At 40.0% G+C, this 15,464-nt stretch overlaps 1 protein-coding gene across 12 annotated transcripts in view; it reads left to right on the top strand.

Annotated features, from left to right (window-relative positions):
- The window catches only part of LOC109033903 (plasma membrane calcium-transporting ATPase 3), a 469,278-nt gene that overhangs the window by 295,036 nt on the left and 158,778 nt on the right, over nt 1-15,464 (top strand). For all 12 annotated transcript variants that reach the window (XR_011900360.1, XR_011900361.1, XM_072303337.1 and 9 more), the window contains exon 3: nt 14,566-14,629. The gene's annotated coding sequence lies outside the window, so the exon portion shown is untranslated. The remainder of the gene's footprint in view (nt 1-14,565; nt 14,630-15,464) is intronic.

Below are 15,464 nucleotides of genomic sequence, written 5' to 3'. Positions count from 1 at the left end.
ATCGGTTGGAGGACACAGCGGCGGCGGCGCTCGGTTGGTGACAAGTTAAGCGGCCGTAATTGGCTCTGGGTCACTGATCGGGTCCGATCCAAACAGTTGTTACTCGTGTGTAACTTAGATTGATTCTCGTCACAGTCAACGGCTCTCCATCTCCAGCCACCGCTCCCCCCCCCCTTTACCCCCCTCCCCCCGGCCACCCCCCGCGGCGCAGGTGAAAGTTCACTCGCACTTGCTGCTCCGCACTTAAAGCTCATCCGACGGTGCCGAATTTCCCTAGCGTGGACACAGAGATGCAAAATGAATTTTGATTTGTTTTCAAAATTACAGGATCAAGATGTTACTGTTTTTGTGCGTTTCATGTCATATTTTGTCCATTGCAGAGGTATAAGAAAAATCGTGAAATTTTGCAAACCTGGATTTTCATGGGATTGAGAGTTCAACGACTCTTCAGGGGCTGCGTATGCAACCCGCAACAATTAATTGAGAATTCGATATAAGGAATCTCTGAATTTTACTCATGATTTCTTTTTTCCAAAATCAAATTTCAAAATTACTTAAAAATTCTCTGTTGATGTGCATTTCATGGCATAGTGGGTCCATTGCAAAACATTTAAAAAAAATTCATAAAATTTCACGAAATTTTATGAGACTATGGAACTGTGCATCTTTGGATGTACATCAGACAGGAATGAACTTTAATTTTTAGAGACACAACGAAGTCTCCTAATTTAAATGCATTTAATTTAAACTTGACATCCATGCAGCTCATCTGAGGACTACCACTACCAGGGCCGGACCGTACAACACCACATCAGCGCATCCCCGCGACTACTGCTATCAACGACTCATTGAGAACAGAGTTGCCATTTCGATGAGAATCATGAGAAATTTAAAACGTTTTTACGGGTCTCCTCGAGGCTTGAAATAGAAAAATTGGCTATATCTTGCAATAAGGAACTGCTATTTCTCTTTTTATGAGACTACTATTTTAAGAAACATCCATGTGACATCAGTTCCCATATGGAGATAGGTGTCTATTTCAATGAGTCAGAAAAAAAGGTTCCGTATTGAAAAATGCAGTCCAAATCAGCCTCTACATTCAACAAGAAAGCTTTAAGGGAAAATGACTCATTTAGGGCAGAGATCATCAGTCTTTATGATCAAAAGTCTAATTAGCATGGCTAAGTCAGCTGTTATTTTAATTTGTGGTATGCAATTTGCACTCTAAAATGTTAGGATGCTCGCTTGTTGTGGTCTGTTTCGTTTCTAGCATTAAACTTGCTCACATAAATTGAAAGATGAATCTTTCAGCGTGGAATAAAGGATCATATGTTTCAATGTAATAGTTTATGATAAAAAGAACCCTTTGGCTGGCTATTTTTATCTGAAAAATCCCATAATCTCCCGAAATAGATGATTCAATAGGAAAATAGATCAGGCCCCTTGATTGTTTTCGCGGACGATCTAGGCATCACATACAAATGTAACGTCATAAATATTGTAGATATCCAACGAAAAAAAATCCGCCATCTCCATCCATGAGATTAATGATTTTTTCAGTCGTAAAGTCTCTATCAGCAAAAATTGCTAGGGGTGCTTTTCGTGGGGCCGGCTTAAAAAATCGGATTTTTTCGGTTAGAATTCACGGAGAAATTTAGCAACGTTTGAGTGTTCATACGGCATCTTTCTAAACACACCTTCGATGAGTAAGAGGTATGACGAGCAGAAAAGCGTAGCTGACACTGACGCGATGCAAGAGAATTGAAGGTCTGCATTTCTGTAATCAATTTCTGCAATTATAAACGCGTAACGGCTATGCTGTACGTTGATGCATCTTGTACCCTGAACCAGTGGCGTGGCGTGCTTTGCGATATATCGATCGATCTGCCATTTGAACTCATGGAAAAGGATCGATAAACAGGATGTTCGCAACAAATACCTTAATAGTCGATTTTTTACCACAGCTTCAAACGGGGAATCATCGATAATAATCGATCACTCACGCTGCGTCACTGTCATTAAGCATCTGTGGCTGGCGTTATCCGGGCAATGTTTGCAGAATTGAAGATAGCTGCTTTAGAGCATGGTGTCCAAGATCTGAACCTGAAAAAAAAACTAGAATTAGTGGGATTTATCATTGAATGATAAATATCCGGATAAATCAGGATAGTATCCGGAATTGGGTGCCAAGAACCGAGAATGTCTTTTTTCTCCGCTCTGAGATCAAATCATGGTTAAATTTGATGGTCCGAGTTGCCTCTGCTTGAAAAAGTCAGAAAAAGACAAAAAAGGAAGATTCCCCCCTTCCAAATTTTAGAGTTTCTTTTTTCTTACTTATTTCTTTTTTCTAGAGAATCTAGATGAAAATAAGAGGAAATTGTGTCTGGAAATCGATGAGTTAGCGGGAAGTGAATACCATGCTATGAAGCAAGCGGAGCTTACTACCATTGCAGCGTTTCAAACTTACAGCTGGTAGCTTATTTCCTCCTTAGTCTTCCACCCCTATGTCCGGTCCTCTTCCCTACTGTTGCCCTTCTTCTAAGAGGGTTTGTCAGAAATTCCAACCCCTTAAGTACCTGTCGTCATTATTTCATACGGGGCATGGCCTTAAAACATGTTAAACCAAGAAGACGGACATTTCAAAGTAATGATAAGAATAAAAATCGAATGATGATGAGAACATTTTTCAAGTTGCTTACATCCGAATTGTAGTTTTCTATGCTCCTAGGGAGGGAGTAAGGTATACACCTTGAAAAATTAAAACGTGAAAAGAGACAGTACCGTTGTATTTGTTGTGCGCGTAACAACAAATTGAACCGTTACAAGTCGTCGTTTTCATCACGGAAGACCGTAACTACAGTTAGATGTTGTCATATTTCCCTTCGCATATTATTTACGATTAGATTTAGATACGATTTAGATTATTTACGAGGAAAATCTCTGCTATTCCATGCTGAAAATTTCATGAATTTTTCCTTTGATCTTTGGCAAATATCAGAAAAAATATGGACAAAAATTGCACAGACATATTCTTGTGGAAATTTGAATATTTTCAGTCGATTTTGCAACCTTGGAATGGAGTTACGTTCCTTCGTGTGGGAAACGATGAAATGTTAAGTGACCTCTATCTCGGAAAAATGATAAGATTACGCCTTCAAGCTGTCATATTTGAGTGCATTCATCCGTGATCCATTTTTTTTCCATTTATCAGAGTGCTTCAAAAAAGATCGTTGAAAGTAATTATTATGTACATGAAAGTTCATTGGACATTGTGGAATGATAAATTGGTGGTCAAGAACCAGTAGATTTTGGTTGTTTTTAAACGATGAAAATTAGCCTCTGATAACCCTTTAAGAAATCAAACAAATTTTGCCGGGGAAAAAATATGAAACAAAATTTGTGTCTGCCCTTTAAAATCACTTGTATCCAATACATCGAACGGAGAATTTGCAGGTGTCTAAAATTTGGTGAATTTTATGTTTAAGATGAAACTTCTAAGAGAAATTAGCACAATATCCTCAGTTTCTAAATTGAACAATTATTTTAGAGAATATGACAAAATAACCGAATCTGCTTAAGACCATGTGCTTAAAAGGGAAATGACGCCACAGGGCGGCGTATTTTCTCCTATTTAAGTCTATTTTTATACAATTTCACATATCAGAAAAAAAAATTATAAAAAATACTGTGAAATCAGTTTTTAAGCACGCTCCAAGCTGAACCAATACAAATTGGCGACAGGGCCGGATTAAGGGGGTGGCCACATGGGCCGCGGCCCATGGCGGCAAAATTAGGGGGCGGCATATTTTGCAATTTTTTTAAGTGCAGGTACAAAAAAATCGGGTTCAGAAAAAAACTACAGACAAGAAAAGGTGACAAAATCTCTCATTTCCTGAGAGTTCATTGATTTCTAATTTTGTCGTATTTCGGTAATACAAAAGACTGTGCACCTTTAATTAGTTGAGTTAAGAGAGAAACCAAACACGTAAACTGGCCAGGAGCGGCGCGGCGCAAAGAGAAATGATGACGAGGACTTGAGATGAAAAGGAGAAGCCCTCGACGCGGCAGTCGGCATGTGACACATATTAGCGCCTACGAAACTGCATGAATACTTCACGCATTGCGTAAAACACAGTACGGTCAACAGCGGTCGGCGCCGCGCGAAACGCACAGTGCCTACAAGACTACATGAATACTTCACGCATTGCGCCAAACACAGTGTGGTCAGCGCGGCACGGCGACGGAAGTTAAAATTAATAAATCACATTTATGTTTGTTCTTTCTTAATTTTTTAGTTCATTTCTTACAAATGAAAGGCCTTGTCCCCACAGAGATAGGTTTGCGGAACTGAATTTTCGCGCGAAGTTCCGTGAACTTTTGCTAGTAGTGTTGACAGGGCTTACGCAAAAAATGTGTCCAACATGAGTGAACGCGTCTTATGCACCCTTCACCCTCCGGCACGTTCACTTGATGGTTTTTATTGATGTTTCAAAATGATTGAGAAGAAGGCGGCAAAATACAGGCAGCCCATGGGCGGCAAGTAGGTAAATTCGGCCATGATTGGCGAGCAAATTCTCCTTTCTGGATATTGTTGGCATCAGTCCGTCTTCAGACTGGATGATTCACATTCAAATTAAGCGTTCATAAAACCCCGCATAACAGTGTGAAAATTAATCCTACTTCTGGGCATCCGAACGGAACGAAATGATCAATCTCGAAGTTACTTTTTAGTGCCTCACTCATCAGTATTCCTCAGACTGCATTTTTCAATCCTCGTTCGCGCTGGAGGCTGCGGAGCACGCTGCAAAAATTAATCTTCCCAGTTTATTTCAGCGCGGGATGAGCATTTCAAGAATAACGCCTCCCCCACACCCACTTTTCACCCTGGTCCATTACTTTTTCAGACCTTAAACTTTTTTAAAACTTTCCGGAACTTCGTTGCCGCAGAAAAGTGCGTGCATCCGGTGCCCTCCCAGTGCCACGGATGAGAATCGAGAAAAATCGTTTTATCTGTTTGCGTCTGTTCGGATTACTCCTTCCTCTTCCCTTAGTTTTCAGGGTAAATATTTTAATCTTTAAAAGCTTCGGTGCATTTCAAAAATTGGATTAGACGCCTTGTGCATCGTTCCTGAACTCGGCTCAAGTTCGCGCCCAGGGAAGTTTTAACTTATTTATCGGAGCTTCCTTGTTTTAATAAGATTCTTAAGTCATTATAAAGAACCGGCTCTAAGCTTTTTCCTTTTTATTTTTCCTTCTTTCGCGCGAGAAAATACATTCCGAGAGCCGGAAGATTTACGTATTTTAATTTTATGGTTCTAATCTTCTTTTTTATTTTCACCTCGAATAGTGAGATTATTGTCATATTCGACGAATCTTTTTCCCGGAAATAAATTGCATCTGTAATGGAAAATAAACGTAAATGGAATGTAGCCTCCAAGAAAATTATGAAAATTAAGCCATAATATGATATCAATTACTATCTGGTACGGTTTAAAGTCATGCGTGATCGTTTTTAAGTTGATTCCCAGCATGCATTGCAGGAGTGCTCCATGGGCCTTTAGACATAGCCGCATTTTCTTCGATAAAAAACGTACTTTTAGGGAAACTGCCGTACTCTCTTCTTCTATTTCTTTTGGATATTACATTCGCATTTTATCTGAAATACCTGAAAATTTTGAGGTGTAAGATCTGCAACTTTTGTTAAAAACACACATTTTATCGGGAAAAACTAACAACAGTCGAAATTGCCAACAATATTAAAATTTGCAGCGCCTTTTGGAGACAAATTCAATATTCGATCGACTGATTTCAATTTCTGGATTCTAGGACATTTCTTCAAAATTTCCGAGCATCACACCCCGTTGTGCATCGTAAGATATTTGGACACAAAATTGGACCATAGGTTCACAGGACGGATCCAGCAAATTGGCAACATCGTCTTTTCTCCGTTTAAACACATGGAAATGTATCGATTCTTGGAGGAGCCAAGTTCCCTCAGAAGAATCGATTATTTAGCATAGAAGGAATTCGGTGTTGCCAAATTGCTGGATACGTTTCTGACGAGCAAATCCGTTGTTTCCGAAAACACCTGGTTCCTTTTCGCGAAACTTTATCCATCGAACATCAATGAAAAAGTCCCCGAAGGGTGTCACTCGCTGGCGTCAAAGACGTTAAAGTGAGCAGGAGTCATGGAGGGCGGGGCCAAACGCGGCTCCTCGCGAAACGCCGACAGAGAACCCTTTGAGTCCATTTAACTAATTAACAGCACTTGCCGACGTTGCGCCTTGCCCCTAATTAGTGAGAGATATGCAGCCCGCTTTTTATTAGCTCAGCTCTCGCAAACCATCGGGTCGATTGTTGAATCGCTAACGAATGAACTTGATCGATAAGTCCCTATCTTAGCAATGCTATGTATCGAATGAGCTTGATCGATAAGTCCCTATCTTAGCAATGCTATTTATCGATTTAGGTCATTCGATAACGATTCAACAATTGACCCGCAGTCCGGATAGAGCCCACAATGAACCCATGGGTCTTCGATTTGGATTTTTTCATGCGTTAACGTCGAATACTCTAACTTAGCAGTTACAAGGGTAGGAGGTTGGGGGAGGGGTTCCCTGATTCTTCTGTTTAATCAAAGACTTAGCAGATTTTAGGAGCTTTCGATCAACCCTTGCCTGATGTGGGTCTCTCGCGGGGAAAAAAAATCGTCGATCTTGCACTGTTCTTCCTTCAGCGGGCTGATCTGTGGCCTAGTTACACACTCAAATTTCCGTCAAATTCCGATCAAAATGATGACCCAGATGGCGGTCGATAGTTATCTAGGTTGATGAGTAAAATTAATTAAAACAGCGTGTTGATTGAAATAAGCATGAAATAAGCATGAAATAAGCATGAAATAAGCACGGTTGTGTGGAAATCAGATGAAGGATGAGCCCCACAGCTCCATCATCTACCATCAAGTTTTTGCAGGCAGCAGAAATTTGATGGTAGATGGTGCGCACCAGTCACCATTTGATCGGAAATTGGTGGAAATTTGAGCGTGTAACCAGCACTTATTTTATTGTGCTAATCGAACGTAGTTCTGCTAAACGGAACTAGAGACATGTGTGGGAAGTATTGGATATGCTCTATAGAAAACTGCATAAGAAATAACGTAAAAGCTGACGTGAATCCTGTAGCGGAAATGGAAAAGTGAGATTTTACGTTAAATAAAATGGAACTAATCGCCATAAAATTGGGCACTTATGAGCCGTGGGCATGTGACGAGAAGTGTTGTGATCAGTGCTCATGAGTTAAAAGCTACGATCCTGATCACCTCGTCTTGGTCGTCGCCGCTGACGTCACTGGCGCTTTAAAATTCCCATTTATTCTTACGGCCCTCAAGTGACGAGCACATACTCCTTCTTTCCTACCCGTCTCTGGTTCCGTCCAGCAGAAATAGATGTCACAATCGGGAGTATAGATTACACAAATTGAATGCTTTTCACTGGTTCATTCCAGTTTATAATCTTTGCAATTGGTGAAAATAATCTTTAGTCCTGTTTGTGACAATGTGGAGGCCTGAAATCATGCTTAAATACAGGAACCAATCAGAAATGGATTCGCATTATCTTTACACTGAAAAAAAAAATCTCGGTGTATTTACTAAGAAAAGGGTAAAATTACCAAGAATTCAGGGTTCTATTTGATCCCAGTTTTTCTTGATAAAATTACCATTTATGGAATTGGTAATTTTACCGAGAAATCTCGGTAAAATTATTGAACTTTCTCGGTAATTTTACTGGACCTTGGTAAAAACGCCAATATTTTTTATCGACTGTGGTAGAATTACCGAGATAAAATGGCAAAGTTACCGGGAAGTGATTACCAATAAAAGTGGTATTCTTACCTGAAAAAAAACAGTAAAAATACCGGTTTGTAGGTAGGCTTACCAGTCTGTCTTGGTAAAATTACCAATAATTGGTAAAAAAAGTGAGATGGTAAAGATACTAATGGATCTTGGTAAAAACGCCGAGAATTTTTTTTCATTGTAAATTGAATGCTTTTCACCGGTTCATTCCAGTTTATAATGTTTGCAATTGGTGAACATAATCTTTAGTCCTGTTTGTGACAACGTAGAGGCCTAAAAGCATGCTTAAATACAGGAACCAATCAGAAATGAATTCGCATTATCTTTACTCTCAGTATAAAGGGACTCTAGTCCAATAGGATGCACGGCAGATACGCGCTTTCTTCAAAACTTTCATCTGAGATGGGTCCATTTCTCCCCGTATTCCTCCTCTCGCGTGCACGCACTTTGCACGTACGGGTGACAGAAGGACTTATTGCCGTCGGGCGCTCTCTTACGTCACCGAACCTCTATTTTAAGCTCTGCCCTTCTTTAGTTAATTACCCGGCTCCGCGCTTGCCAAACCGGGCGCTGCGCTCGCTGTTTCGAAGGGGAATCCGGTGATTTTTTAGTGAGATCCGGCAACCTAGCGGCTCGCCGTAGCGTTGCCGGCTGGAAATTCAATTATTCGGGGCCGAATCCGAATTTCGCTGCAAGTTCCGGTCATTCTAACCTCGTTTCTAGTATCGTGGAGTGCGCACAGCTCGATGTGCAACCTGCAAGGGGTTCCGGTGACCCAATTTCCCCCACAGTGGCAATTGTTACAAGTTGGCAACACCGGGTTTCGTCCCTTTAAATGTATGTGAAAAATCGATATGTATCGAGGGATACCGCGATACATATCGATCCTAGGATACTAGGATCGATTATTTTATAATGGTCTTAAGTGGAGAGCAAGTAGAAATGGACTGATTTTGCAATTTGGAACTATAAATTCTATAACTCTTCTGGGAAGACACTTATGTGCATAGGGAAACTAATGGCGTATTACGTTGTTCTTAAACCGGGCTAAGATCTATAGGTCCAAATTGCAAAATGAAGTCCAAATGTCAAGTTGGAAACGCTGGATTTCGTGCGTTTAAATGCATATGATTAAGCGATATAAATCAATGCAAGCTACCTCGCCTGAAATCTATTATATATACCTAATGTACCTAAATGGGGGAACAATTTTGTTGTCACCTATCATTTCCCGCGGCAAGTTCAAGATTCAAGAAGGTGAATTGCATCACTCGCAACATCTTCCGTAAAACGCAGAAGTCAAATTTGGTATCAGAATTTATTCAAAAGGGAGAAGTTACGCGCGCAGCTGTTTTGCCTTCGATTTTTGTGGTAGGCTACCAAACATCCCAAAGCTATCTCAGTCTATATAGCTGTACAAAGTAGCTATACAAACTCTGTTTTCTACCGCGTCAGATTACAGGGTAAGAAATTAAGCCTCACAATATATGTTTCCTCATCAAAATTTCACTTTGAACGAGGTGGACAAATGAAAAGTTTCCAACTTTCATTCGCAAGTGAGTAATGAGCTTTATCTGCACCTGACAGTCCAAACTTCCCGCTTGGCAAAAACCAAAGTCTGCTCTGCCGTGCTAGGGGAAGAATGCCTTATGAGCCTTCAGACGTTGCCATGTCTCCTACAATAAAAAACGAATTTACTAGCAAAATTGTGAATATTTTTATGCAAGTTTTCCAGATAACTTCGTATAAATCTGTAACCGTATAAATCTATAAATCGTATAATTCTATAACTAAGTATAAATCTATAAAGTATCTGAAAATTTCAAGGAAGAATATACATAACTTTCCGCAAAAGTAAATGTTTTATGCTGGGAAATTTGGCAACTCTCGAATATTCATACGGCGTTCTTTAATAGCACTGCAATGCTGGAATCAAATGCGGGTACCAAAGTAACTGTGTGTTTTGTAATTAAAAAATCTCACACAAGTGCGGAATGGACCACTAGACAAGGTACGAATTTCAGCATTCTGATATATGTTTTTTAACCAAAATTTCACAAAAAACACGATGCGCACAACAAAAATTACCGCAAAATCAACTCCTTACAAAGATATTTAATGATTCCTAATGCGTGAATTCAAACCACCCGCTCATTAAAACTCAATGCTCTACGTGATTCACATCCTGCGCTAAACATTATCATGACAGCTCTGCGATATAAAAATCTGGCAACCTCAGTCTTGACGCTTTGGCTAAGCTATAGCAAATTGCTTATAGTTTGAAGAACACATGGTGGGAAATGACCATTGCTCGATTGAGAACCTGCTGAAACCATTGTAGTGCGCGATTTGACTCACGTAGAGCTTTGAGTTTTTTGTGAGCGAGCAGTTTAAATTCCTTGTAACCGATGTGAAATAAAAACGTTAATATCTTCATTAGGAGTTGGTTTCAGTAACTTTTGATGCAAGAATCGTGTTTTATGTGAAATTCTGGTCTAGAAACATTTATCAGAATGCTCAACTTCGTACCTTGTCTAGTGGGTTAGCATTCCTAACACCGATTTCAAAGCACGCGCCTAGCCAAGTGCTCACCCTGTATTTAGCAGAAAAATTACCGTAGTTGAGGTAATTTTGACCGAAAAATCAGCGCGGTCGAAGTAACTTTAACAATGAATTATAATGTGTAACGTAGCATACAAAAATGCGTTGTTTTTTATCGGCAAAACTTTAACGCAGATCCAGTGATTTACACACAAATCGATGTCCGAACAATATTTTATAAACGTTCTTCAAATCAAAGCAATTGAAGAGTTTTCAGCAAAATGCATGCACTTTGAATTTTTTGAATTCACTGACGTGACGAATCAGAATTATCGCGGGTAGTAAAAGGCGTCCCCCGTGTACCACATTTAGCGCCTTCAACATCGTGTGAATACTTCATGCGCTACACTGTTACACACACGAATTAGCTCCGATTGTATGCACGATTTCGTTGTGCTAATCGTGTTTTACGTAAAATTCTGGCTAAGAAACTTGTATCAGACTGCTTAAATTCGTACCTTGTCTAGTGTTCCATTATTTGTAAGAAATTTAGAAGTAGCTTGCACAAGAAAAAGAGGAAAGGGGTAAAATTTAACTTCAATTTGTTACCGCACAATAATATTAATTACACCCGTGTACAAGCATAGTTTTCCACGAAATGCCCCACCGAACTATATAGTGTTGACCTTTATCCACTTTTGTCCGCTGGTTTTTTACTTACGAATAAAAGAATTAAGCTCTCCGTTGTCTTCGTATAGACGAAGACAATCAATAGGCAATTATCAATGGAGATGTTGCATGTGTGAGGAATTTGCGATTTAACTGTTGGTTCTTATGTAAAAGTTCGCGAGAAACACGATGGTGCTACTGGTTCTGAAATCATCTTCCAAGCTCAAAAACAGCTCTCAAGTTGAGGCCAAAATGGAGGGGATATCCCACGCTATCCTGAGAGTCCACTTCTACGTCAAAACAAACTCTCCATGCAAAGATAGGGAGAAAATACATTAGCAGCGATGCCGTGTTTTCAGTTTTAGAGCCTCCAAATAAAGTGGCAGTCCTGTCAATGTATTAGCTCCCTATCTTTGCATGGAGAGTTTGTCTTGTTGTAGAGGTGGACTCTCAGGTAGGATGGATATCCCCTCCATTTTGGCCTCACTTTGAGAGCTTTTTTTGAGCTTGGGAGTTGATTTCAGAGAAAACCAGGGGCCACATCATCGTGTTTCTCGCGAACTTTTACATAAGAATCAACAGTCAAATCGCAAATTCCTCACACATCCTCTCCATTGACAAATAGTTGTCTATTGATCAGTAGAGTACCTATATTGAGAGAGTATGGCCACTGGGCCCCATGGAGAGGCTTAGGACCCAAAAATGGCGGTGCTTTGTCTTGGTTTTTGTGGATGGGAGGGGGGTCATTGCCAAATTTTGACGGTTATCACCAACCGCACTTGCTGCCAACCTTACTACATCTGAGATAATTTTTCTCAAAAATTGCACACGATTAGCCTTGCAAATATGTGAAGATGTCGCAATAGTGCATTTGAGTAAATTTCTCGTTACGATAAGCAAAGAAAACTACATTTTGAGTCATTTTGCATTACATTAATTTATGGCGTCCGCCATTTTTGGGTCCTAAGGGCTCCATTTAGCCTAAGATGGCTGAGCCAATCAGAGGTGGTAACCCCAGTGGCCATACTCTCTCAATATAGGTACTCTATTGATCAGTCCACCCTTTTCGTGGACGTCCAAAAATTCATCCTAAATTTTACAACTCGGCGAGCGTATGGCACGGAAGGTATGCGCGGAGGCAGGGAGTGCAGGCGCTGGAGCTGTGCGATCAGGTTAAAATCGACAGCCGACAATTTATTTCTAAGCTGCCCTTCGACCCATGTGCATGTGTCGCGTCTTGCGCCGCACAGTGGATCGAGTCAATTAGAGAGGTCGGACATGGAATTTCTTACTAAAATTGCGAATTTTGATGTTTATTCCGTCACATTTTAAATTTCAAGAGGTGCCTTCCGAAGAAAATTTCATGAGAAAACCAATGGAACCACTTTTAGAACCTCAAAGTTTTATATAAACGGAGTTGCAAGCGTTTCAAGTTTCCAAATTTTGTCCGACCTTTCCTGTTGACTCGATCCACTGTGCGCCGCGCCGCCCTCCCGTCCTCGCCCGCGGAGAAGTCCACGTCTATAATTTTCATAATTTTTATGGGCGGCGCCAAATATGAATTGCAACCCGAGTCCAAGTGACAAGGATACCTACGATGACTCAACCGTATCCGGACGGACAAGGCATCTGTTCGGCCAACGCTTCGCGTTTCGCGGAAGTGTTTCCGACGATCCGACGATGTGGCATTCTTGCAAAAACCGACAAGTTCGCCCGAAAAAAGGAAACTTCGCCTGAGAGTATTTTTTTGTTTCTCGAATATCCTGTGGACTCATTTGAACGAGATCAAGTTGTGAAAAAGAGGTAATTTTTTGACTCGGAGAAAAATAATTTTGGGGCCGCACAGTGGAATGAGTCAACGGAAGAGGTTGGGCGCGAAATATACCCAAAAAGTGCTAATTTTAGGTACGTTTCCACAAATTTTAAATATTTACGGATGCTTTAACGAGAAAATTGTAGAAGAAAACCAATAGAACTTTTAAAATGCAACTTTCGGCAATAACAGAGTCATAGGTTTTTAAAGTTTTCAGAATTTTTTCCGACTTATCCCATTGACTCAATCCATCGTGGGCCGTCCCTAAATTACGTAACGTTCTAGGGGGGAGGGGGAGGGGGGTCGAGGAGAGCGTTACAACATTTTGCTTTTACGTGTTAAAGGATCGGGACCTACGTCACAAAAAAATCACAAGGGTAAGTCAAAAATGCCGAAAAAGTGCGTTACGTAATTTCGGGACGGCCCCTTGGCCCACGGTGACATTATTGCCTGGATGAATTAATTTTGGAATATACCGTCTCGAATGACGTACTCTGTGATTGTAAGAAATGAAGCCACAGTTTTGGTACTTGTTCGTCCTGAAGATGCGTGAAAACTGAAGAAAAGAAGTTAATCGACGAACAAATTACTTATGAAATAATAATCAATCGTTCATCCTCTTATGCATCACTGACTGACCATAGACATATTGAAACTACTTCGTGATGCGTAATTCTATGACACAAAAAAAATTCAATCGTTCAAGATGTGAATGAAATGCGGTTTGACTTCGAGGCTAACGACCATACGACTTCAATCAATTTATTTTCTTTGAACGCACTCTTCGGATGCAATCGCAGATTTTCACCTCCGAGCCGTGAAAATGCATACGTCACTTACTTTGATCATTACTGCTGTGAGATGGGAAAATGCCGTATGAACATTGGGACGTTGCCAAATCCATCCCGATAAAATACGACTTTTCAGAAATCTAGCAAATTTTTTTCTGGGAATTTTTCGGAGAATTTAGAATTTATTTGGTAATTCGCTAATGTATCTGAAAAATTCTAAGTAAATTATTCGTAACTTATGTGAATAAGAAGTGTTTTACCGGCAAAAATGAGGCTTTCAAATATGGCATTCTTCTCTAGCGCGGCCGATTTGCGGCGGCGTAGCTTGGTCAATGAAGTGGATGTTCTTCGAAAGGGAACCAATTGATATCAGAAGTTGTCAAATTTCATCGAACAATTTTTTTTTAGTGGAAAACTTTGCGCCGATTCGCTCGAGAATTTCTAGTTATGTCTTTCGTAGAATGCAATTTTCAAGAGAATTGGCTTAACCGTGCTGTCCTCTCGTAGAACAGTACCTTGTCCAATTAAATTTGGCGGCAGCTGAAACTTGGGTTCCATTTCGAGTAATGCCGAGCTAGTGACACTCCTAAAATACTTTTAAAAACGCATTTCAGCTTTCTATTTTCGGAAAGTTCTGTAGAAAGCCCCGAGTAATGCCAAAATTAACCCGCTTGGAATCCAGTTTTTTATTTTACTAATCAAGGTATCGATATTCCGCATTCGTCTCCCCACATTAGGATCGTAATATCACAAATTGAGGTATAGGGCGTTCTTGTTTCCTCATTATCAGTTTTATATTAAGAATTGATATTTGAACTACAATGTACCGACGTGATTTGCCACCGTGCAACTGATATTTTGAGAGATGATGCTTAAAAAACTTTCTTTTTCTGTTGCAGGATACTAATTAAGCCGCGCAACAATGCTCAGGAAAAGAAGCTGAATTTCCTAAAGTGACGGTTGGTAAGTTATCGACTTTTATCCTCATCTCGTACATTTTTTTCAGTGTATTTATAACATAGGAAACCTGGAAAATCAGACAAGAGTTCAATTATTTAACGGACAGAAAGAGGGAAAAATCCTATTTTCACGGCGTTTCTTTTATATCTAAGTTTTCCCGCCCTCAGAGAAATATTTGGAATATTGCAGTTATTCTGCCTCTTTTTTCAATTAGAGAAAAGTTAAATGAGAATGGTACTCTAAAAATGGTCTCCCACAAAAGCACATATTTGCATAGGGAAACCAATGGCATGTATGTTGTTTCTAAAATTGGCCAGAAATAGTGGTTCCTTATTGCAAAATGCAATCCAATGGGTCTGTCGTTTTTCAGATGACAGAACGCGCTAAGAAAAAACGCCGTATGATCATGCAAATGTTGCCAAATTTTTACTCGTAAATTGTGCTCTCATCACGGGAAACTGATTTTTCATAGCCAATATTTCACTGATTTCTTACTTCATCACAGGCAGATAAGTTTATATGGAAACGGCACGGTCATATTTACACGTAAAAAATAATTGGATTATAAGTGTCAAGTTTGCAACCTTTGAATGGCGTTGCGTTCCTCCGTCCGGGAAATGATGAAACTTAGCAACACTGCAATGCTAGTGGTTCCTTACTGCAAAATGTAGTCCATAAATTACGACAAGTGAAATACTTTTGGTATAGTAACGATGAACGTTTATTTGTGTCACAATTTTTCTGGTTTTAATGGAATCGCTCAAGATTTGTTATTTGTTTTCTTTGCGACAATTTTCCTCATCGGCAGCGGTTTATTTTTCTGGATGTCTATCTAACT

This window comes from Bemisia tabaci, chromosome 8 (genome assembly GCF_918797505.1).
Source record: "Bemisia tabaci chromosome 8, PGI_BMITA_v3".
Classification (NCBI taxonomy): Eukaryota; Metazoa; Arthropoda; class Insecta; order Hemiptera; family Aleyrodidae; genus Bemisia; species Bemisia tabaci.
The sequence above is the reverse complement of the archived record's forward strand: the minus strand, read 5'-3'. Positions and strand labels throughout refer to the sequence as shown.